The 22,850-nt window shown below is 41.5% G+C and overlaps 1 pseudogene across 1 annotated transcript; it reads right to left on the bottom strand.

Moving 5' to 3' along the window:
- Window positions 1-18,618: 18,618 nt before the first annotated feature.
- LOC308560568 (exosome complex component CSL4 pseudogene) lies at window positions 18,619-19,166 on the bottom strand (annotated as a pseudogene). Its single transcript has one exon. The product of its transcript is annotated as an exosome complex component CSL4 pseudogene (transcript).
- Window positions 19,167-22,850: the final 3,684 nt, after the last annotated feature.

The following is a 22,850-nucleotide window of genomic DNA, read 5'->3' as shown; positions in this document are numbered from 1 at the left end:
AGTCAGCCACACAGTCCCATGGCAGCATTTACACTTCTTAGACGGTGTCCTCATTTTTATTTTAGAAAATCTGAGTGTGATTGATAATAGCCACAGGATCTTATAATACTTGAGTGGGAAGAAGAGAAGTTGAAAGAATATAGCATAAAAAGAGAAATGAAAGGAAGGTCGAAGGCCAAGAGAAATATGGGGTCACAGTTAGGAGACGCATAAAGGAAATTGCCTTTCCATAAAAGCGTGGCAAAGTCAGATTCGGATGTTTTGTTAAATAGAAAATTTCTCAAGGGCTTTGTGTAGACAGTGGATTGGGAAGACACCAGGCACGAAGACATCAGCCGAGGAACAGATGAGCGCATACTGGTTTTGTCTAATGTTTGCTTTTGCTTATTGGAGAAACCATTAAAAATGTGTATTTTCCCTTTGCCAGTTACCATCTCTTAAATTATCTTATTTAAGAGCATGCACATGCGCATGTGCCCCCCCCCCCCACAGAAATACTTCATTACATCTGCTCCAATTTTCCCCCCAACTTTTATACATTCCTCTGTCTGGTTTCTTAACAAAATGGAACTAAATTGCAGAAAAGTCTGCTGTTTCACTGCTGATGTTTTCCTCAATTGCTTCACTTGTGGTTTATGTAGAAAGTGACTTGGGTAGAAACCAGGGACCATCTGAGTGACGTATGTGCTACAGTGATGATGTGAAAACATCATGGCCATGGCAGTCCACAGCGCAGGGCTACACATGAAATGATAAGTGCTAATTAAAGCAGCTATACCTACACCCTTGCACGACATTACATGACAGCATCTGAAGTTGGGTTTTCATTTCTGAACCTATGCTGACATCCCTTATATCTGAAGAACTCCCATTCATTCATTCTTTCATCCACTTACTCAATAATCATTAACTCAGAGCCAGGAGATGTGGGGCACTGTGCTAGATGCTGGGGAAGCAACAGAGAGTGAAACACCATCTTTGACCTCACAAGTCTTCAGTTTCTTGTGCTTGGTGAGTACTTACTAGGCTGATTACACTTCTGGCTCTCACAACACCTTCCTGTGACAAACCTGTAGCTAAAGCTAGCTTTAAAACCATTTGTGTCCTTTCCCAAGGGTTGTTGGGTGGTGGCCAAGCAGAGAAGGCACATTGAGGATTTCTCTTGATCTATATCACCAGTGAAGAAATCACAGGCCTTGCTGGCACCAAGGTTTTGATTATCGAAAGCCAGTTGTCATCAGCCTGATTCAGCTTTTATGTGGTCCTGTTAACTTTGTGCAATAGCCAGACCACCAGGTACATATAGACGGCAGTTGAGCTCTCCTCGGATGGATGGAGCTGGTCCACCAACCAATGCCACTCCTGCAATAACTTGGTCACCAATGTGCTTTCCCCAGAGTGGCGATTTCAAACCAATGTACCATAATAATTTTTAAAACATGCAATACCTGACTATTTAGTCAGGGGCATGGGCCTCTTTTCCTTTAGATTGTCAAATAAAAAAACCAAAATGACAACAGCCAATATAACATTAGCCGTCTGGTGGGAATGAATCAAAATTATACCTATTTTTTTGGCAGATCGGCAAAAAATATACTTTTTGGTGTGCCGAAGAATTTTAGTAATTAGTTTATATGTGCCATGAGATGGAAAAGGTTGAAAATCTCTTCCCTAGAGCATCATAATTTCTTATGCAAATGATCTTCCCATTTATTTGTGTCTCCCTCAATTTCTTCTCTCAGTGTCTTATAGTTTTTAGTGTATAGATCTTTCACCTCCTTGGTTAAATTTATTACTAAGTATTTTATTGTTTTTGATGTTATTGTAAATGAAATTATTTTATAAAGATGCAACTGTACTTTTTGTATGTTGATTTTGTATCCTGCAACTTTACTGAATTCAAACATTAGTTCTGATAGACTTTTGGTGAAGTCTTTAGGATATTCTGCAGAGAAGGTTATGTCATCTGCAGACAACAATAATCAGGCTTCTTCCTTTCTGATTTGAATTTTATTTATTTATTTATTTATTTATTTATTTATTTATTTATTTATTTATTATTTATAGCCTCAATGCTCTGGCTAAGGCTTCTAGTGTTGTGTTGAACAGTAGCGGTGAGAGTGGGCACCTTTGTCTTATTCTTGATGTTAGGGGGAAAGCTTTCAACCTTTGACCATTGATGCTAGCTGTGGGCTTGTTGTATATGGCTTTTATTATGTTGAGGAATATTACTTTTATACCCAGTATGTTGAGAGTTTTTATCATGAAAGGATTTTGAATTTTGTCAAATACTTTCTCTGCTTCTCTTGAGATCATCATATGATTTTTGTCTTTCATTCTATTAAGGTGGTGTATCACATTTATTGATTTGAGTATGTTGAACCATACTTGCACCCCAGGGATAAATCCCATTTGACCATGGTGTATAATCCCTTTAATGTGCTGTTGAATTCAGTTTGCTAGTATTTTGTTGAGAAATTTTTATCTATATTCATCAGGAATATTGGCCTACAGTTTCCTCTTGTAGTTTATTTATCTGGCTTTGATATCAGGGTAATGCTGGCTTTGTAAAATAAACTTGAGAATATCTCCTTCTCTTGAATTTTTTGGAAGAGTTAAAGACATATTAGCATTAATTCTTCTTTAAATGTTTTGTTGAATTCACTAATGAAGCTGCCTGGTCCTGGGGTTTCCTTTGTTGAAAAGTTTTTCATTACTGATTCAATCTCTTTGTTATTGGTCTGCTCAGATTTTCTTTTTCCTCATGATTTTACGTTGGTAGGTTGTATGTTTTTAAAAATGTATCCATTTCTTCCAGGTTGTTCAATTTGTTAGCATATAATTGTCCATAGTAGCCTCTTAGAATCTTTTATTTCTGTGATGTCAGTTGTAACATCTCCTCTTTGGTTTATAATTTTATTTATTATTTGAGTCCTCTCTTTTTTCTTGGTAAATATAGCTAAATATTTGTCAATTTTGTTTATCTTTTTAAAAAATAAACTTAGTCTTGTTGATCTTTTCTATTTCTTTTCCATTCTTTACTTCACTCATTACTGTTATCTGTGGAGAGAGGGCTTCATCCCCACTGGTTGCTCTTGGGGGTGGATTTCTTGTGATATCCCGAGAAAAAAAATTTTCTGAGACTCACATGGGAGGATGAGCTATCATAGAAAGCTTTATTTCTGTGGAATCAAACCCCTGAGTTTCCAAGCTCCCATTTTCTTTTGTCCCCCTAAGGAATAAGTGTAGCTGGGGCTTCAGCAGAGCTAAAATCAGAGCCAGTGTCCAGAGTTTGCTTTCCATGTTGGCCGAGTCCAGTCCAGCATCAGGCTAGCTTAGCTTATGTTTCCTGCTGCAGTCCATTAGTCTTCTGTGTGTGGGGTCCACATGGCTGTGGGCCATATGGGCAAGTGCAGGAGAGCCACGAGCCAAGAGCAACAAGAGAGCAATAAGAGCGCAAAATCCTTTATTTAGGGGATTATGCATTCCCCAATTTTTTGCAGGCTTGCTGTGGCTCTGCCTATTTTGGCCAATGATCTCTGTTCCCAGTTTTGACTGATAGGCATCTTCCCCACGTCACCCAAACTTTACTGTGCATGCATCCATCTCCCCTTTGTCCAGTCCCTTTCCCCAGTGCTCTCTAGGGAATGGGCCAATGGTTCCCCGGGGAGAGTGAAATTGCAGCTTCCTGGTGAAGCTGTCCAAATGGCCATGCTTATAATGTCTGGTCTCCCTTTTTCCCTTTTCCATTATTAATAACTAGCTAATTATAATGGTATCATTACTGCTCTGATCTTAGTTATCTCCTTTATTCTACTAACTTTGGATTTGGTTTGTTCTTCTTTTTCCAGTTCCTTGAGGTATAAAGTTAGATTGTTTATTTGTGATCTTTCTTTTTTTCTTAATGTAAACATTAATCGTTATAAATGTCCCTCTTAAAACTGCTTTGGTTGTATCTCATAAATTTTGGTATATTGTGTTTCCACTTTTGTTTGTTTCAAGATTTTCTTTAAATTTATATTTTGACTCATTGGTTTTCAAGAGTATTGCTATTAATATCTTATGTGCAACTTTCCAATATTTTTCTTAACACAATGGCATCATACTATGGAGAATTTTGTAACTTGATATTTGCACTTTACTACATGCTATGTGGATTATTCCAAGATAATACATATACTTCTACTATACCAGCATTCTTAATTATAGCATTGTATTGCATGAATATACCATTGCTTATTCAACCAATCCTCTATTGATGGACATTAAAAGAGTTACCTAATGTGTCCCCACTGTAAATAAGCCTACACTGATGTCTTTAGTCTTATGTCTTTGTATATTTGTCCAGTTATTTCCCACAAATAAACTTTCAGGAAGGGAATTACTAGGTAAATAGGTGTGCACATTTTTAAAAGGCCTTTGATGCCTGTTGATAAGTTGCTTTTCAGAATATACACCAATTAACACGAGAGCTAATAAACACACCTGAATACTCTATTTCCCAGAATTATTCTTGCAAGAAAAATGTTGTTGATCCTGGGATATTAATAAGAAGAAACAAACAACTCAATCCTATCCTTTTGGCTTTGAAGAGAATTTTCTTTATAGACTTTTTTGAAGTTAAGTATATCTCCTTTCATTAATGCACCATTCTACTATAAAATGGGTACTGCCTTATGCAAGAGTAAAGAGATTAAAGAAGATGATTTTTTTTAAGTCTTTATTGATTTCAGAGAGAGGAAAGGAGACGGAGAGAGGGAGATAGAAATATCAATGATGAAAAAGAATCATCGATTGGCTGCCTTTTGTACGTGCCCCACTGGGGGTCAAGCCCACAACCCAGGCATGTGTCCTGACTGGGAATTGCACCAAAATCTTCTGGATCATAGGTTGATGCTCAACCGCTGAACCATGCCGGCCAGGCAAGAAGATGATTTCTTAAAGGATATATATATATAAATTGACAGGGTTCAGAAGACACACTGCATCAAAATATGGCTACTTAGCATATTGAGCATTTTAAGTGGAAGGTCATAGAAACAGCAAATGCTGGAAGGAGTGTCTGACCTCTCCCTTCTCTCCTGGAGCAAGTCATAAGGCCCTCATGGAATAGCTGCCGTCTCTATAACTGGAGGAAAAGAACATTCTTATCCCCAAAGAAGGGTGCACCCTGAGAATTATGCAAATGAAAAGGCCTTACTAAGTTTCCCCCAATTTACAAGCTCATACTTTTGTCCCGTTATGTTTTTTCCACAAGTATCCACTCTTCATCAAACCCAGTATAAAAACATTCAGGTTTAACCATCTCTTTGGGTCCTCATCTCCTTATGAAGGCTCCTATGTCGCATAAAACTTATATTAAATAAATATGTATGCTTTTTTCCTCATTAATCTGTCTTTTGTTAGTCTAATTCACAAGGTCTCAGTTAGAGAACCTAGGAGGACAGGAGAAAAAGATTTTTTCTTCCCTTCTGTGTGGATAAAGAGAGTTGATGATGCTTAGTGTTTGAGAACTGGCAGCCTGGGTGAAATGAAGAATAGAGATAGAATAAATACTCCAGTTCTGGAGCTTATACATTCAATACTTTTGTCATAGAGAAATACTCTCTACAGTCATCCATATTATAGCATTCCATCAATTCCCATCATATAAACTCCAGAGTGTCTTAATGCAAATGCAGGCTGGTACTCACCTGAGCTGACACTACTACAGGGTTCTGAATTCTCACAGTTAGATATCATCAACACCAAACTTCCCAGACTCCACTGGCAGACATACACGCATACCCACGTGGCTAACTAGAAGCTGAAGGTCACCTTGACTTTGTAGCGCAAGTCACAGAAGTGCTTTTGTTAATGACTCAGCACTTTCGATCAATTACAGTCAGAGGTTCAATAAATGTTTGTTGCATTGAGTTTGCTCGATGTTAATTGTCTGCCTCATCCTCAGGTGTTCACTTTGTAAGCATAAATGGGATTGACAAGCTGACATTTGTATTCATGTGCACCTAATAAGATGGAAACCAAAGGAAGCAGAATGAGAAGCGTGGTTAAGAGCCAAGTTTGTTAATGTCCATCAGGGGCCGGGGAGGTGGAAGGAAGAAGATCGATGCATCAGAGAATGGTCAGTGCAGCATATTAACTGCAGCCCTGTAATCTAAGAGCAGCCCTGCCTGCCCTCCACTGCCGGCAAACACACACATTTCCTAGGAGTTGAGAACAGTCAAAGCACACACAAAAACTTCAAGGCGAGATTAACTTGGAGGTGAAGTCACTTCTGCCCTCTGATGCCTTACTTCTAAGCTAGCATTGCACACCTTTTTAAACGCTGATGCCAAAGTGCCAATTAAAAGCTTGGTCTGCAGCGGGACAATAGAGTAGATTGTGGGTCTTATTCTTTTCCAGCTGGACAAAAGCAGTGGTTTTGCTCCTCTAACCCCAGGGATGGTGAGCCTTTTTTTTTTAATGGTCCCTTCCGCCACACATTTTCCAACAAAAGTTACCAACTAGATAGCTAACAAAAGGGGATCAAATGGCAGTGAATCTGAATTTGCAGCGTTTAGCAGCTACTGGTGAAGGAGGGCCCCACAGAACAGCAGACTGATCCGTTCCATTTGTATCCCTTGTTAACCAAAATTGTCAGTGACTTTTGGAACAATTAATGCTTCCCTGACACCAAAACCTGCAGAGCACAATAACTCTGGCGCTTCCCCTCTGCATTATTAATCACATTCATGGTGCCTTACTTAGCAGGTTACAATGTTAGTTTACTCTCAGACTCTCTGCAGTGAACAAATTAAACAGGCTTGCTCTGCTCCATGAAAATACTGCTGCTCAGCCTATTTGTTTTCCTTAAATGCTTCTTCACTTCAAATTGGCATTCCGGCCATGTTGCATATATTTTTAAAAGCCATCTTGTAGGTTAATAATGTTAAACTCTTACCCATGACAATAATTTAGTCTTGTCAAATGTGTCCATACACAGGGAAGACACACACACACAGTGGTCTTGTGTGTGAGCACATTCACTGATCCCTCTGGTCCCTCTCAGCACTGCGGATTCTCTTCCCATTGTGCTTCAGCCTTTTACTGGCAGTCTCTTTCTCCTGCAGTGAGAGATTACAAATACAATCCCAGAATTGCAAATAGAACGGTGGACTCCTTTTGTTCAGCTTCCTGTCCAAGTTGTTACAACCTTTGTCATGGTAATGAGCCATCAGAATTTCATAGCCTGAATATTCTTCCTTTGTGTACTGTGTGCCTAAATTTGGATGAGTTGATGGTCTCCTTTGCGGCTCCTGGATAAAGAGCTGGGAAAGTTAACCTGCTTTAGGATGACCGAGAGTTCTAAAGGGGAGTGAATGGTTTTCTGGTGTTTTGGAAGGGTTCAGACCGCAACACATACCAACTCACAAGCGCCCTGTCTGGAAATTTGAAAAGTAAAATACACACCTGTCAAGTTTTTTTCATCGGGTCTTGAGAAAGTGGACAGGTTTTCTACCCTAGATGAATTTTCCCCAATTGTGACAGAGCAGTTTTCACCATTCGTTCAAGGGATGTGTGCTGAATACCTACTCTGCGCCAGGCGCTGGATATGTTAACAGGACAGACAGACATGGCAGGCTAGGAGAACCAAGGCACACACGAACCTGTATTGACACCAGTGCAAAGAGGCAGAGAGTTGAGTTCATCCCTACACTTAACTATTATGTGACTCTCCAATCAAATTTTACCAATGAGAGCCCATTTGTAACAGCCAGTGTGTGATCTAACAAGCCACTAACTTGACCAATGAGGACCCATTTCCGACCTTGGCCATGCTCTTTTGAAACTGTCCGGTATTGATCAAGATAAAATGGTGGAAGTGAGTTTGTGTTAAAGTAATCTCCCCTCATCCACAGCTGCACTTTCCAAGTTTTCAGTTATCCACAGTCTACCATGGTCTGAAAATATAAATGGAAAACTCCAGAAAAAAACAATTCATAAGTTTTAAATTGCATACCATTCTGAGTAGTATAATGAAATCCTGCCCAGGACGTGAATCATCCCTTTGTCCTGTGTATCCACACTGTACCACTCCCTGACCGAGTCACTTAGTAGCCATCTCAGTTATCAGAGAGAGACCACATTCACATAACTTTTATTATAGTATATCGTTATAATTTTTCTATTTTACTATTAGTTATTATTGTTAATCTCTTCCTGTGCCTAATTCATAAATTAAACTTTATCATAAGTATGTGTGCGTAGGAAAAAACATAGAATATATAGGGTCCATACTACCTACAGTTTCAGGCATCCACTGGGAGTCTTGGAACATATCCCCTGTAGATAAGGGGGGACTACTATAGCTGGACTCCCCAAAGAGGACTCTGACTTCCCATCCCTAAGAGGTAAATTCCTATTAGAGCAACTCCTACACTTAGGTTGTGAATTAAGCTAACACATACATGATATTACATTATCTATGCTAAAGTACTTTAAAGCAAATTATAGACATCATAACAGTTTATAAGGTGACCTGTTCTATATTTGTTTCCTGACATGTATGAATAATTTATTTCATCAAAATTGTGTCCTGTTAATTGGATGGAGGGTTTTTTGATAAAGCACAAATTGTTGAGGTGGGTGGTCTGTGAGGTTATAGAACGTAAAAGGGCTTTTTATTCCCCCGGCAGATGGGGTCCCCCAAGGATAAAAGAGACTTAAGAGCCACTTAAATGGGCCTCAGGGCCATTTAGATTGAAGCTGAGTGCTAGCTGTGATTAAATTTATGTAAAGTATCTAACACAGTGCCTGGCCCAGAGTAGCTGCTGGAAATCTGTTAGATATTTTATCCCCCAGACTTGGGTGTGCGTATTTAGAAAATCACTACACTAAGATACCTGGTACCATCTTCAAGCAGGTGTGACTTTTTGTTAAGTGACTCTTCCTGAGTTTGTATTGATAAATCATTGATGAGGCCAAGAATAGAATTCAGAGTCTTTGTGTTCAATTTCCAATCAATACCTCTCATGCTGTGAGGCCTGCCTCCTTCTCCACAAGCACCTGTGCCAAGAGAGAATGAGATTCTTAAAACACTCAAGTACTCTGGGAGATTTCAAACAGCCAGTTCTTGCCTCCTCTCCAAATACACTTTGCTTTCATATTTGCAGCGTCAAAGTAGCAAAACATAGAACCTTCCTTCCTTCCTTCCTTCCTTTCTTCTAAGCCTGTCACCTCCACTATCAGGCTGGGGTGTTAAAAAAGGAAAGACAGTATAGGGGAGAAAAAAATAACTTTTTCTTTACCCCTCTGAGTTCTTAGCTGGGACTCCTGTAATAGAGGACAGGCTAACAAGAGAGAAACAAACAGAAGGTTATCAGCATGGATGCCTCATGTGAACATGGGAGATACCAGGAGAATATGAGTAATTCTCCTAGTGGCTTAGAATTCAGGCTTAAATGCCATCTAAGAGGGGAAAGGGGAGGAAGGAAGGAGGCCTCTTGTGGGGGAGGAAATGACTTTTAGGAAAGATGAATGGGCCCTTCGAAGAGAACGTGCGAGGTCTGATGGTCTGTGACAGTTTGTCTGGGGTGGTGTTGACTTCTGGTCTCCTCTCCCGTGATAAGAGTCAATTTTCCCTGGGTGACGGAACTCCTGGGGAGGGAGGAATGGGGACTCTGCAATTGATTCCGTTTGGAGGCTCTGTCTTTAGGCAGATAAGGGGAGTTCAGAGAAGGCCTCTCCCTGCATTTGCTGTTTTTTAAGTGCCTGCAGCTCAAAATCATCAATATACCAAAGTGGCACATTTGGAATGTGGCTTGTCCTGAGCACCCACAGTCATATTTTGGGGTGGCAAGTTCTGCTACCCTTTGAAAGAAAAGGAAAAAAACTGCCAATTGTTTTATACCGTGTGTGTGTGTTAGGGGCACAAAGGTAGAATGAGTTGGGGGCTATAGCAGGAGGGACTCAGACTTGTCTGGTGCTAAAATAATAGAAAACTCTGAAAAATGATGGCAGGGCATTGTTTTCCTCTCTTTAGGAAGATGCTGTAGGGGAGGAAAAAGTTTTCCTTGACTTTCTTAAGGATGGGTCTGGGAATTAAACTGACAAAGAGAAATTAATAGGAGAAAAGCATAAGAATTTGTTTATATGTTTTATGTGATACAGAAGCCTTTGTAAGGAAATGAAAACCTGAATTGTTATGCGAGGTTGGACGAGGAGTGGGTGGCCACGGGAAAATGTGATGCAACAGGGGCTATGCGGTCTGTGCGGTGAGCGGGAGGAGAGCTAGCAAGTCCTGCGGGTCTGGATTCTTCTCTGTGACCCTCCAGCTTTGGAACAAGAGTGATCCTCTCCTCCAGGTATGGGGAAGGCCTGTCTCACATGGAGGATTTCATGACCTGTTTCAGGGGAGAAGGGTGTGAGGTCAGAGTGCCTTTCCTGCCTCTGCTGTCCTCTGAAACTCCTTCAGCTTAAACTACTCAACATGCCAAGTTGCCATACTTTGAACTAGCACGTCCTGAACCCCATCGACACCCTTACTTTTAAGAGACCTGAAGACTTTGCTTTCTCTGACCGCACTCTTCTGAATTATCAAGACAAGAGCCTTGGTGGAGATGGGCTTTCCATCGACAAATCCTGTTTATCCACAAGGTCAAGGCCAACACTGCTTTCTAACAGCTGCCAGGCCCGCAGCTAACATTTCCTCATGTTTTGCCTTGGCCCGCAGCCTAAAATGTTAAGAGTAACATTGCTCTTTCTCCCAGCTCCTGTTCCCTCCTTCACTCCTCAGCATCCCTCCCTAAGGAAGGGGAACTTCTGGTTCCCTCAGAAGTCTCTCCAAAGCTCCAGTGCAAATCACCCTAATTGTTTGCTAGGCGAACAATGATCACTCTAACCTCCTAATTAACATTGTTAAAATCTGCTAACAAAGACCATTCAACAATATCTTAATTAGGAAGGATTTCCAATTGTGATATAGAGCGTGTTAGACAAACAGGGCACAATTCTCTCTTTGTTCCTGGGCTCGGGAGCCAGAGAGATCACTTGATATGACACAACATGCTCTGCGTTTGCCATTTATCTTTCTATATCCTTTACACATTCGCCCTTCGTAATTAGTGCCTTGGCTAATTGTACCTGTGCTATCGTTTGCGCTGTGATTTGGAGAGAATAGAGTGGGTGATGCCCGTGACTGAGATGGGCCGCATCGGGTTCTCCCTCCGAGTGGCTGCGGCTGACGGCTGCTGGGGAAGGCCTGGCTGGCACGCAGAGCGGACGCTCGGGGCTGCCAGCCGTGGGCAAGGGGTGCAGATGCAGAGCCTTCTTGAGTTGTTGCAAATAAATGCGTGGATGACTAACCATCTTAGTCTCCATTCCTTTTCCAAGCTTTTACAGCCTTTTTTTTTTTTTTTTTTTAAAACACTCCTATTATCTATCACTTAATTATTAAAAAGTGTCTACTCTGTTTTCATAAATTATCTATGTGTTAGAGATATTGGCATAGGAGAGAGTCATGGGGATAAGGGAGGTTCCAAAGCCAATTACCCGGTGAGGAAGAATTTAGACTATAAAGGGCCCCTCGAATTGTTCTATACCAGACCTTTAAAAAATGTGGGGGTGTAGGGGGTGTTTGGTTAGAGTGGGTAGCGGTGTGGGGAGGAAGGGTTAGGACATCTAATGATCCCTAGTTCATTATTCTCATCTATTTTCAAGGCTATTCTTGTTGTTGGTTTCTTTTCCATGTGTCTTAACTTCTTTATCCTAAAGACCAGAGAAATGGCATTACCATTACCATTACCACTACCATGGAATTACCATTTATATAAACATCCTCATCTAAACTAAATGAGGAAAACATAAGAAAAATGCTTAATAGCATGCCTGACACATAGTTACTATCCAATAAATTGTAGCTGCAATAAACTACGTCCTATTATAAAGCCCTATATAATATATGATGACACTTAGGTGCATTACACAGTCGATGGCACTGTATATAATACATAATATATTGCATAGACTATGTAATCTAGTCAAATGTTTGGGGCTCTTTCTAGACCCTTGTCTGAGTCACTGCATGGTCTACTCCACGAAAAGACGTCAGGGAACAGGTCAGAGGTGAGCTTTCCTTCTCCCAACTTGCAGGGCACAACCACCAAGAACTGTTCCCTGAGATAGAAAACAAAATAAAACAAAGCAAAAAAGAAAAAAATCCTTTATAATTAATTAGCTGTGCTCTAAGCCCATACTGAAAAACTGCTGACCTTGAATTGGCATCCATCCCTTCTCTCCCTCCTCCCCTCCCTCCCCCCAAAACTAGCGCACGTCATGCCCCCACCCTTACCTTGGGAAGGAAGGGCTATGCTTCCAAGGCTGCTGTGGAGAGAGTCCCGATGGAGATAGCAGCCGAGGCGAGTGAGCCTTCTCTCACTAAGCTCCCTCATAAAAATGATTGTTTAAAGAAAAATACTGCTCCTGGCATAATCCCCTTCCCCACCTCTGTAACCTCTACACACACACATATACACACACAAATGTCAGGAAGAAAAGAACTGTTTTCCTCTGCCCTCATGTTCTGATATTAGGGTCCTGCCAATTAAACCACCAAGACAGATCAACAAGGGAAAAGACAGAGTTTTTATTCACATACATACATGGGAGTTTACAGAAAAAAGTGGCTCAAAGAGGTGGTTAGAATTTGGAGGTTATATACTATTTTAACAGGAAAAGGAAGGGGAAAGGGGCACCTATGAGAAAACATGATTTTTTGGAACAGTGAATGGGCCCTTAGGGGAATGGATGGGATATATGATAGCTTTGTGACCACGTCTGTCTGAGTGTGGTGCCCACTTCCAAGAGAAGATAAGAATCGCTCCCAGTGAGGGGATTTATGACAGTTGAGCTCTTTTGGGAGGAACTGAAATGCCTTCGACTTAAAATAATTCTTATGCCAAAGTGGCACATTTTGGGATGGCATCTCCCCTTCAACAACATGCACCAGGGTGGCCTAATATATTACTGTTGGGCCATATACAGATAACGTTAATATTTGAGAGTTGGAAGAGGCCTTAGAAACCATCCTCTGTCTTATTTTATAAACGAAGAGAGAGAAGGGAGGCTCCCAGAGGAAAAGTAACTGCCTAAGATCTCACGCTAGTAGGGAGCCAAGTCTGAAACCCTTAGAACCCAAAGATCCCCCGGGTGCCCTCCCCCGAAGGCAACTGCTGAACACGCTTCTTGTTTCAAAGAGAGACCCGGAAAAAAAGAGATACAGAAAGAAGAAACATAAAGATCTTACTCCTGAAGCTCATCAAGCTTCGTCGCTGCTGCTCATTTCTGAAAGGGCAGAAAACCTGAGATGATAGCAGTTCTGTAAAGGGTGGTGGTGGGGGGAGAGGTGAGAGGAAAGGAAAGGAATTATTTAAATTGGCATACTCTCTTGTGATTGCTTGCAAAAACAATCACTTTTTGATGATACAGCAGCCTTATCAAGAGAAGAAATTTATAGATGCCATTTCAAAGGCAAGGAGGGGTGGAACCCTACAAAACCTAACAGCACAGAAATGCAGACGGAAATATTGCTTAGAAAAAAATAAAACAATAAACTTGTCCTGGGCTTTATACGTTGAAAAGGTTTGACTATAAATCCTGACTTTGACATTCATCCCAGATCCATTTTAGAGGCAGGCCACAGACTCAACAGGGCGAGAGAAAACACTAAATCATAATTACCCCATAAAGCTGAGCCTGCTTCTCCGAATGCTTGAGAACTGGTAGAGCTTCTCAAAATATCATAAATCTATTGTGTTCTCTCCTGTTTTACTTAACAGCCAATTAATGTTACTGTTTAAAAGAATTAAAGCCAGGGCTGAGAAGCGGGTGAGAGTAGGGGGAAAATAAAGGTCTTTAAACTTTGACTAGCACACAGATACTGTGTGCAGAACTAGCCCTCCTTACGAACAGCTCATTAAAAGACTCAGCCGCAGAAAATCTTGCCACCACGCACAGTCATTGATATCATCTTGTTCTTATTAGCATACTAGAAAGGCAAACATTTTCAACACAATCTTGAGTCAGTTTTAATATCCTACAGGGTGACATGGGGCGTGATGGCAGGAGACCTTGCTCCTCTCTGGGAAGCCCTCCTGCAAGCGAAGGGTTTGGGCCACCCACGCGCCAACATGATTAGAGAGGGCAGTGAGATGGATCCAAACAAGGCAGACTCACAGCCCCCAGAGGGGTCCCGATGCCAGGGGTGACTCTGGACGCCCACACAGCCTTATGACTGACTACGCCACGTATTCCTGAATGAAGACAGTAACATTCTCATTTGTTCTCACAGGACTCACCTGCAACTGATCATGCTCATGAAGAGAGTTTCATCAGTTGTCACCCTAAATTCTCAGCAACGTCTGGGGCAGCTGGCTGTGGGCACGCCTGGGCTGTGCATGAAAATCAGCGTGAGACGACGCAGTTCGGAGCACTCAGGTCCCGACCCTACCTCCTTACGGCTGCAGGAAGGCATGCTCTCTGGCCTTCAGTCCTTGGCTCTGGAAAATGAAGATGTCGGTGACTGCCACTGGCGCATGTGGCAAAGACATTGTAAAATTGCTTCTGTCATATATATGCATCTCTCTACAGTCCTGTGAGAGGTATGGCCAGAGTAATATTCAAAATATATAACAGTTCAGAAAGGCATGGGTGTCAGGATGGATGTCCGGCCAGTTGGAATGGCAGTGTGGTCATAGAATAAGTGACAGCCCCAAATAGCCAGTAAGGCGGTGCCTGTGTGGGCTGGCTGAACATCCCTGGTCCCTAGTGACTGTTGAAATAGTTCTGAACTGAGGCTTTAGAGACCAGGGAAAAGAGAGATGATGCCGGCAGCCAGGGGATGACCAAGGGGCAGATGGCCATTTGAAACTGAGACTCAAGGGGAGCTGGATGTGGGCGGAGTGGGAAGAGCATGTGCTGTGGAACCAAAATGGACTTGGCTCACATCTCATCTCGGCCCCAGGTGTCTGACCTGATGCAAGTTACTTAACTTCACCAAGCCTCAGTTTTCCCATCTGTAAAATGGAGATAGAGTCTCACATATGAGATAAAACGAAACACATGAGGCAGAATAGAACATATATCAAATTCATTCTTGATAATGCTTCAAAATGCCTGTAAAGTTTCTCTCTCAAATAATCTCTCAGTGGGTCTAACAGCCAGATTTTTCTTCAACAGTAAAACAGATGAAATTCTTGGCCTCAGTTTATGGGCCATTTTGGATGAGAGAAAAAAATCATGTTGTAAATGTAGTCACCAGAATCATGTTGGGTGTTGTGAGTTGGGTTCCGAGAGGCACCAAGGAAACAGAGACAGTTTGAGGGAGCTCCCAACTCCTGCGCACTCTGGGGCCTGAGTTTACTGAGTGGAATTGGGAGCAAAATCATTTGTAGCAATTATATTAAATTTATCCTCTCTCTTCCTCCTGTACCCCTCCCTCTCCATGAAGTACATACAGTTGAATTTGTGTAGATTGAGTAAGTCCAATGCATGCACCACACAACTCCACTGTAACTGCACACACACCTCGCGTGATTGTTGTGAGGAGTGAGAGGGTTAGTGCTTCTCTAGGACACAGGATAAGCCTTGGTATGTATGCAATCAGTGCAAAGCCCAATTTGAAGAAGCCCAAGTTATGACTATTTTTAAAAAGAATCAAACAAATCACACTGTCTGGAAACTCTACCCTCATCCAACATCTTTTTCCTTGAATGCCCTTGAAGGTGATTGCTACAGACTGATTGTTCGTATCCCCCAGAATTTATATGTTGAAATTCTAACCCTAATGTGTTGATATTAGGAGATGGGGCCTTTGGGAGGTGATTAGGCCATGAGGGAGGAAGCCTTAGGAGTGGGATTAGTGCCCATATAAAAGAGACTTCAGAGAGCTCCCCTACCTCATCCATCCTGTGAGGACACTATGAAAAGACAGTCATCCATGAATCAGGAAGCAGGCTCCTGCAGACAGGGAATCTCCCAGTCTCCAGAACTGTGAAAAATAAATTTCTGTTGTTTAAAAGCCACGCAGTCTATGGTAGTTTATTATAGCCATCTGAACAGATTAAGACAGTGACGGGAAGTTAGAAAAGAGGGAAGGAAGGAGTGCAGGAGAGGACAGAAGGAAGAAGGGAGACTGCTGAAAAATATCCATGTCAGTGGATGGTATTGATGGCTGGCATAGCTGGGGAGATGTTACAGGTTGATTCTACATGTCTATCAGCTAATATTAATAAATGTTCAATGGATCATCTCCTTCACTACAGACCAGGCACTGTACTAGGCCTTTTCATGTGTGACAGAAAGAAACGAATCAGTAATCATTCATAGCCTCGTCACTTTTCCATCTGTCCAAAAGGATTCTGTGCTGCTCCTCTGGTCCACGGGTCTTGGCAGAATCGGGATGTAGGGCAGAGCTTAGAGAAACCAAGACTGGCTGGAGTGTTGTGTGTTAGGAAAGACGTTTCTACTGGAAAAGAATTCAGCAAGGAGGCAAGAAAAAGAGTGGGGTAGGAGGCCTAGGGTGAGCAGTAACATGAGCCTGAGATACTTGAGCATTTGGGGAAAAGAGAAGCGGTGTGGGCTGGGCGCCGGGGACCCTGACTGGGAGAGTGAGAGGAAATTTTCAAAAGGAGTTTGCTAAATTCTAAGAATGAAATCCCATTTGAAGGGAGTAAAGCTTTAATTAGCCTTTAAATAAATTTTAGTAGCCAGCATTCTTCCTAATTTTAGTAGCTTGTTTTTACAAAAACATTTTGTATTATTGTAATTCTTTTGTTCACCATCATGATTTCTGCTCCATCTTTAACCTGAGATCTTGTCGTCTTTTCTCCCTTTTTGTTTCACATTAATAACCAGTGAAATAATTGCTCAGGTCACTCTCTAAAAATGTCAATTTTTAAAAATCCATAGAAAATTGCTGTAATTAACCAGACCCTTCAAATTTAGTGATATACAGAATGTCTCTTAAGCCCTATCGACACGCCAAGTGGGAGAACATGTAGATGCTTCCCGATGACGTCCCCAAGTAAATCTGCAGAAGCTGTCATTTTCCCAGCCTGAGTTATTTTGGGCACGGCTGCTCTCAACAGGGAACTTGTGACAGAAAATCAGTCAAAGCAGGCTGATTCAACAACTCACACTCAAAGGGGTACGTGCTGCCCCTGGGTGTCTCATACTTCTAGAGGCACGAAGACAGAGGCGTGTGTAACAGTCCTAAAGAAGCATGTGAGACCCTGGAAGGGACACGTGGGACCAGGGCGCAGTCAGAGAATGGGGCTGGGCTGCAAATTAAACAGCCAGTCTGCAGAGACCTGAGTCACCACCAGGCATTGCAAATTATTAATACCCACTCCTGCGACATCCCTGGAGCTTGCAAGACAGTGCCTCACCACTGAAGCTGAGTTTCCAGCTAATGACTTTGCCAGGACTGAGAAAGGTGCGAACAACAAGAGAATTAGTCAGGGTCTGTCCCGGGGAGACAGTCTCAGCTGCTCATTTCCTTCTTTCTGAAAGTGAATGTGACACCTGACACCAAGTCATCCAGTCTTAGGGCATCTGGCAGGCTAGTGAGTTGAAGTTACATTGTTGAGTCAGCTTGTTTGGTTGTTTTCATAATTAACAACTTGCAAATGCACCTTTCTGAAATCTTGGATTTAACTTTCTAATTATGCCAATGTCTTTGGGTTAATTGAGTGAAAATCTTACACCAATCATAAATAACCCTTTTAGTCTATGGGATTTTAATACATCTTCTGGGTCCGTTAAAATTAAAATGAACAATGTACTTCTGATTTTTTTTCTTGTTACAAATATCTACTACCACTGGGACCTGGGGTGGCAAGGCTAGACACAGATATGACATATCAGCATTATACCTGGACTCAGAGAAAACGGCAACTTGGAAGATGGACAAGCAGACAGTCCATCGTGTCCTGTTCTCCTGTTAGGGACACTGCCCAAGCACTGTTAGTAGGAATTCCTGTCAGTACCATCCTAGTCACTTTGCACGTGAGTATGCGTCTTATCCCGACCTCATCTCAGGAATACCCACTTCTTACACCACTTCCCAGCTGCTTATGTCTCACCGTTGCCGGCTTCAAATTCCTTCTCTAATGAGAAAGACAAAAAGTTGACATAGGATGTGGCATTTGTGCTAATTGTCATGGACTCTATCGTGTTTTGGATGTTTATTACAACATATTAAGAGATTAGGACATTAGATGCACTCAAAAATTTTTTATTAATTAATTTTTTTACCATAAAATCCTTTTAATAAAAGTATTTTCTTTGTCACAGCAAAACATATGTATTTCTAAAACTGTCAGAAGGAACAGGCTATCTTCAACATTATACAGTTTGTTTATGGAGCCTCCAAAAGGGAAATTTATCACTCAAGAGAATAAAATCTACCAAAAGGCTTACAAGAAAAATATTCCACCTACAGAGAAAGTTTCTGACAGACTTTCTAGAGCTGGTTGCTGGCTGACCCCAGGTGTTTGAATAAAGACCATTTTACTGTTCTTTTCATACATGTGCTCTTAGAAAGAGCTTACCCCTCTCCCTGGGGTAGAATGTGGCTTCTTAGGTCTGCAAGGATTTGGGCTGTAAGCTGGCCACTTTCCAGGATTCTTTAGCGTGGGTCCTGGGCACTGCATCTCACACCAGCTGATGGGAACCATCTGGACACCTGGCTCACTGGGGGCCACCACCACCCCTAGTTCATTTTTGACAGTGGTCAGGAGGTAGTTGGACTGTGTGTCACCTAGGGAGATCACTTTGGCCAAGATAATGTCACCTGGGTGAAAACCCTTATAGTCTTTTTCAGTAGCTCGGACACCTTCCTTGGGGATAGTTCCTTGAAAAGAGTTCTTAAGTGGTGTGGACCCCACATATAGGATCTGTACTTTGGCAAAGCATGAGTTGATGCTAGAGACCTTACAGGTGACAATAGTCCCCACATCTGGCAGTAACTGAGACTTTGTTTCTCTCAGCAAAGACACAACAGGAAGCAAGACTTCTTGCTGCTATTGCCCCTCACGCAGCCGGCAATCGAGGAAGCTGCCTGGGCTGCCCTCCAAGTTACACAGCCGTTCGCTGGGGACGCAGTTCCTCATGGGTGGCGCCATGACTGCCGCTGTCCCAAACCTCATAATTTTTAAATTATAGTTGACATACAATATTATCTTAGTTTTAGGTGTACAACATAGTGATTTGACATTTATATACCTATGAAGTGCTCACCACAATAAGCCTAGTAGCCATCTGTCACCATACAAAGTTATTAGGATGTTATTGACTATAGTCCCTGTGCTGCACGCAACATCCCTGTGGCTTATTTTATAACTGACAGTTTGTACCTCTCATTCCACTTCACCTTTTCTGCCCAACCTCCCACCCCTCCCCTCTGGCAACCATCGATTTGTTCTCTGTATCTACGAGTTCGTTGCTGTTTTATTTTATTTGTTTTTTAGATTCCAAATAAATATCATACAACATTTATGTTTTTCTGTTTGGCTTATTTCACTTAGCATATACATATTATGTTAAGTGAAATAGTAATTATGCTAAGTGAAATAAATTGGACACCCGAAGTATTTTTATTTTTAAAATTTTTAATTTAAAAATTTTATTAATTAAAGTTGACATTCACTATTACATTAGTTTAGGTGTACAGCAGAGTGGTTAGACATTTATATAACTTACAAAGTGATCCGCCTGGTAAGTCTACTACCCACATTACATCATACATAATTATTACAATATTATTGATTGTATTTCTTATGCTGAACTCTACATCCCTGTGACTACTTCGTAACTGGCAATTTGTACATCTTAATCTTTTCACCGTTTTCACCCATCCCCTTCTCCCCCCAACTTCCCTACCCCATCTGGGAGCCATCAGTTTGTTCTCTGTATTTATGAGCTTGTTTCGATTTTATTTTTTCATTTATTTTGTTTTTAAGATTCCATATATACATGAAATCGTATGTTATTTGTCTTTTTCTATCTGGCTGATTTCACTTAGCATAATACCCTCTAGGTCCATCCACATTGTTGCAAAGGGTAAGGTTTCATGTTTTTTATGGCCTAGTAATATTCCCTTGTATATATGGAACACATCTTCTTTATCCATTCATCTTTTGATTGGAGCACTTAATCCATATACATTAAAAGTAATTATTGATAGGTATGTAGTTATTTCCATTTTATTCATTGTTTTCTGATTGTTTTAATAGTTCTTTTTGTTCCTTTCTTATTTTCTTGCTTTCTTCTTTTGTATGTTGGTGACTTTCTGTAGGGTTGTGTTTGGATTCCTTTCTCTTCATTTCTTGTATATCTTTTGTAGATTTTTGGGATGTGGTTACCATGTGCTTCATATATACAAAGCTGTTTATAGTAGTCTATTTTAAGATGATGGTCACTTAAGTTTGAATACATTCTAAAATCCCTACCATTTTTACTCACCCTCTCCACGTTTAGGTTTTTGTCATTATTTTTTACTTCGTGTGTGTGTGTGTGTGTGTGTGTGTGTGTATCCCTTAACTTACTGTTTTAATTATACATAATTTCCCTACTTTTGCCTTTTAATCTTTGTCTTAACTTTAGTGTTGGTTAATCCACTGTTTTAATTATGTGTTTGCTTTTGTCAATGAGAATTTTTTTCTTTGTTACATTTTGTTACTCATGTATTTTTGTCATCTTCTTAAGGAAGTTTCTTTGACATTTCTTGTATTACTGGTTTGGTGGTGATGCTCTTTATTGCTCCTTTCATCCTAAATTATAGTCTTACTGAGTAGAGTAATCTTGATTATAGGTCCTGGCTTTTCATCATTTTGAATATTTTGTGCCACTCCCTTCTGGCCTGCAAAGTTTCTGTTGAGGAATTGGCTGACAGTCTTTTGGGAGCTCCCTTGTAGATAACAAACTGTTTCTCTTTTGCTGCTTTTAAGATTTTCTCTGTCTTTAACCTTTGGCATTTTAATTATGATGTGTCTTGGTGTGGGCCTCTTTGGGCCCCTCTTGTTTGAGACTCTCTGCACTTCCTGGCCTTGTGTGTCCTTTCACCAGGTTAGGAAAGTTTTCAGTCATTATTTCTTCAAATAGGTTTTCAATCCCTTGCTCTCTCTCTTCGCCTTCTGGTACCCCTGTGATATGAAAGTTGTAATGCTTGATGTTGTCCCTGAGATCCCTTAAACTATCCTCATATTTTGGATTCTTTTTTTTTTTTCCTGTTCCTTTTGGGTGCTTCATCCTAACTGGTCTTCCAAATCTCTGGTTCAATCCTCTGCTTCATTCAATCTGCTGTTGATTCCCTCTAATGTAATATAATCTTCATTTCAGTTATTGTATTCTTCATTTCTAACTAATTCTTTGTTATGGTTTCCATCTCTCTTTTTTTTTAATGTTTCCTATCTCTTTATTGAAGTTCTCAGTGAAATCATCTATTCATTTCCTAAGATCACTGAGTATTCTCATAACCAGTGTTTTGAATGCTACATCTGGTAGATTATTTATCTCCATTTTGTTTTGTTCTTTTTCTGGAGTTTTGTTCTGTTCTTTCATTTGGGACATGCTCTTTGTCTCCTCATTTTGGCTTCCATGTATTAGGTAGACCTACTATGTCTCCGGGTCTTGGCAGAGTGGCTTTATGTAGTAGGTGTCCTGTGGGGCCCAGTAGCACAGTATTTCCGTTTACAGGATCTGGTGCTTCAGGGTTGTCCCTTGTGTGGGCTATGAGTGTTCCTTTGTTATAGTTGAGCCTTGATTGCTGTTGGCACATCAATGGGTGGTATTGACCTTCAGGCTAACTGGCTGTGAGGACTGGCCATGACTATAGCAACAAGTTGTTATACAGAGGCTGACCCCACAGGGCAGGATTCACTTTAGCAGGGCTCTGGTGTCTGCCAAGTTTATCCTTTGTGTTTGACATTTATGGTGCTAATTGGATAGTGCTCTGGTGTGGTGTGAAACTGGCCACCAGGTGTGTTGATTCTGTGGTCTCTTGAGAGGTGTCCCAGTGCAGGCCAAGGTCAGCTGCTACCTGTGTCTAGCCCAGGGCCACCTGGTAGGAGCTGTAGGTTTCTGCAGTTGGTAGCTGCCTGTGCTGTGCTTGGAGGTGCCTGGGAGTGGTTATGCTGTCAACCAAGTTTGGCTGCCACTATTGCCAGGCTTGGGGCAAGAAGTACAGGGCAGGTTGAGGCCAGTCATTGCTCGTTTTGGGTTTGTGTACCTTTGAGAGATTTTAAGAAAGGCTACTGTGTGGGCCCGGGCCAGCTGTTTGTATGGATTAGCCTCTGAAAAAGGTTCAGGTTGGGTGTATGACTTGGGTGGAGCAGGGTCTAAAAGTATCACATGGGTGGGGCAAGAGCAGTGTTAGCCAGGTTAATGGAGGCTCTGGTTTGGCACCCACCTGTGCTTGCAGGCTGTAGGGGAGGAAAGCTCAGCAAAAGAACAATGGGATCTACCAGATGGAAGGAAGGAGGGCTCAACAAATAAACAATGATACCTGACAGCACTTTAGTCCCAGAGAGAGCTGTTTCTCCAGCTCTCTCCCTGAAGCCAGATAATTCTGTTCTTCCCTTTCAAGCTGCTGTCCCTTTTCTGGAGCTTAGGGAAAGTGTTTGTGAGCAAGTGAGACTATGCTTGGGCCCTTTAAGAGGATGCCTGGGTTTACAGGATCTCTCTGTCTTATCCAAACTGAGTCTGTGCTGATTTTCACAGACAGTTGTTGTGGGGACTCCTCTTCTGGCACTTGTGCTCTGGGTTGGGGAGCCCAGTGTGGGGCTGGGTCCCCTTGCTTGTCAGTGGGAACC

The sequence above is a fragment of the Miniopterus schreibersii genome, assembly GCF_964146895.1.
Source record: "Miniopterus schreibersii genome assembly, chromosome: 8".
NCBI lineage: Eukaryota > Metazoa > Chordata > Mammalia > Chiroptera > Miniopteridae > Miniopterus > Miniopterus schreibersii.
Note: the sequence above shows the minus strand (reverse complement) of the source record. Positions and strands in the feature narration are given on the sequence as shown.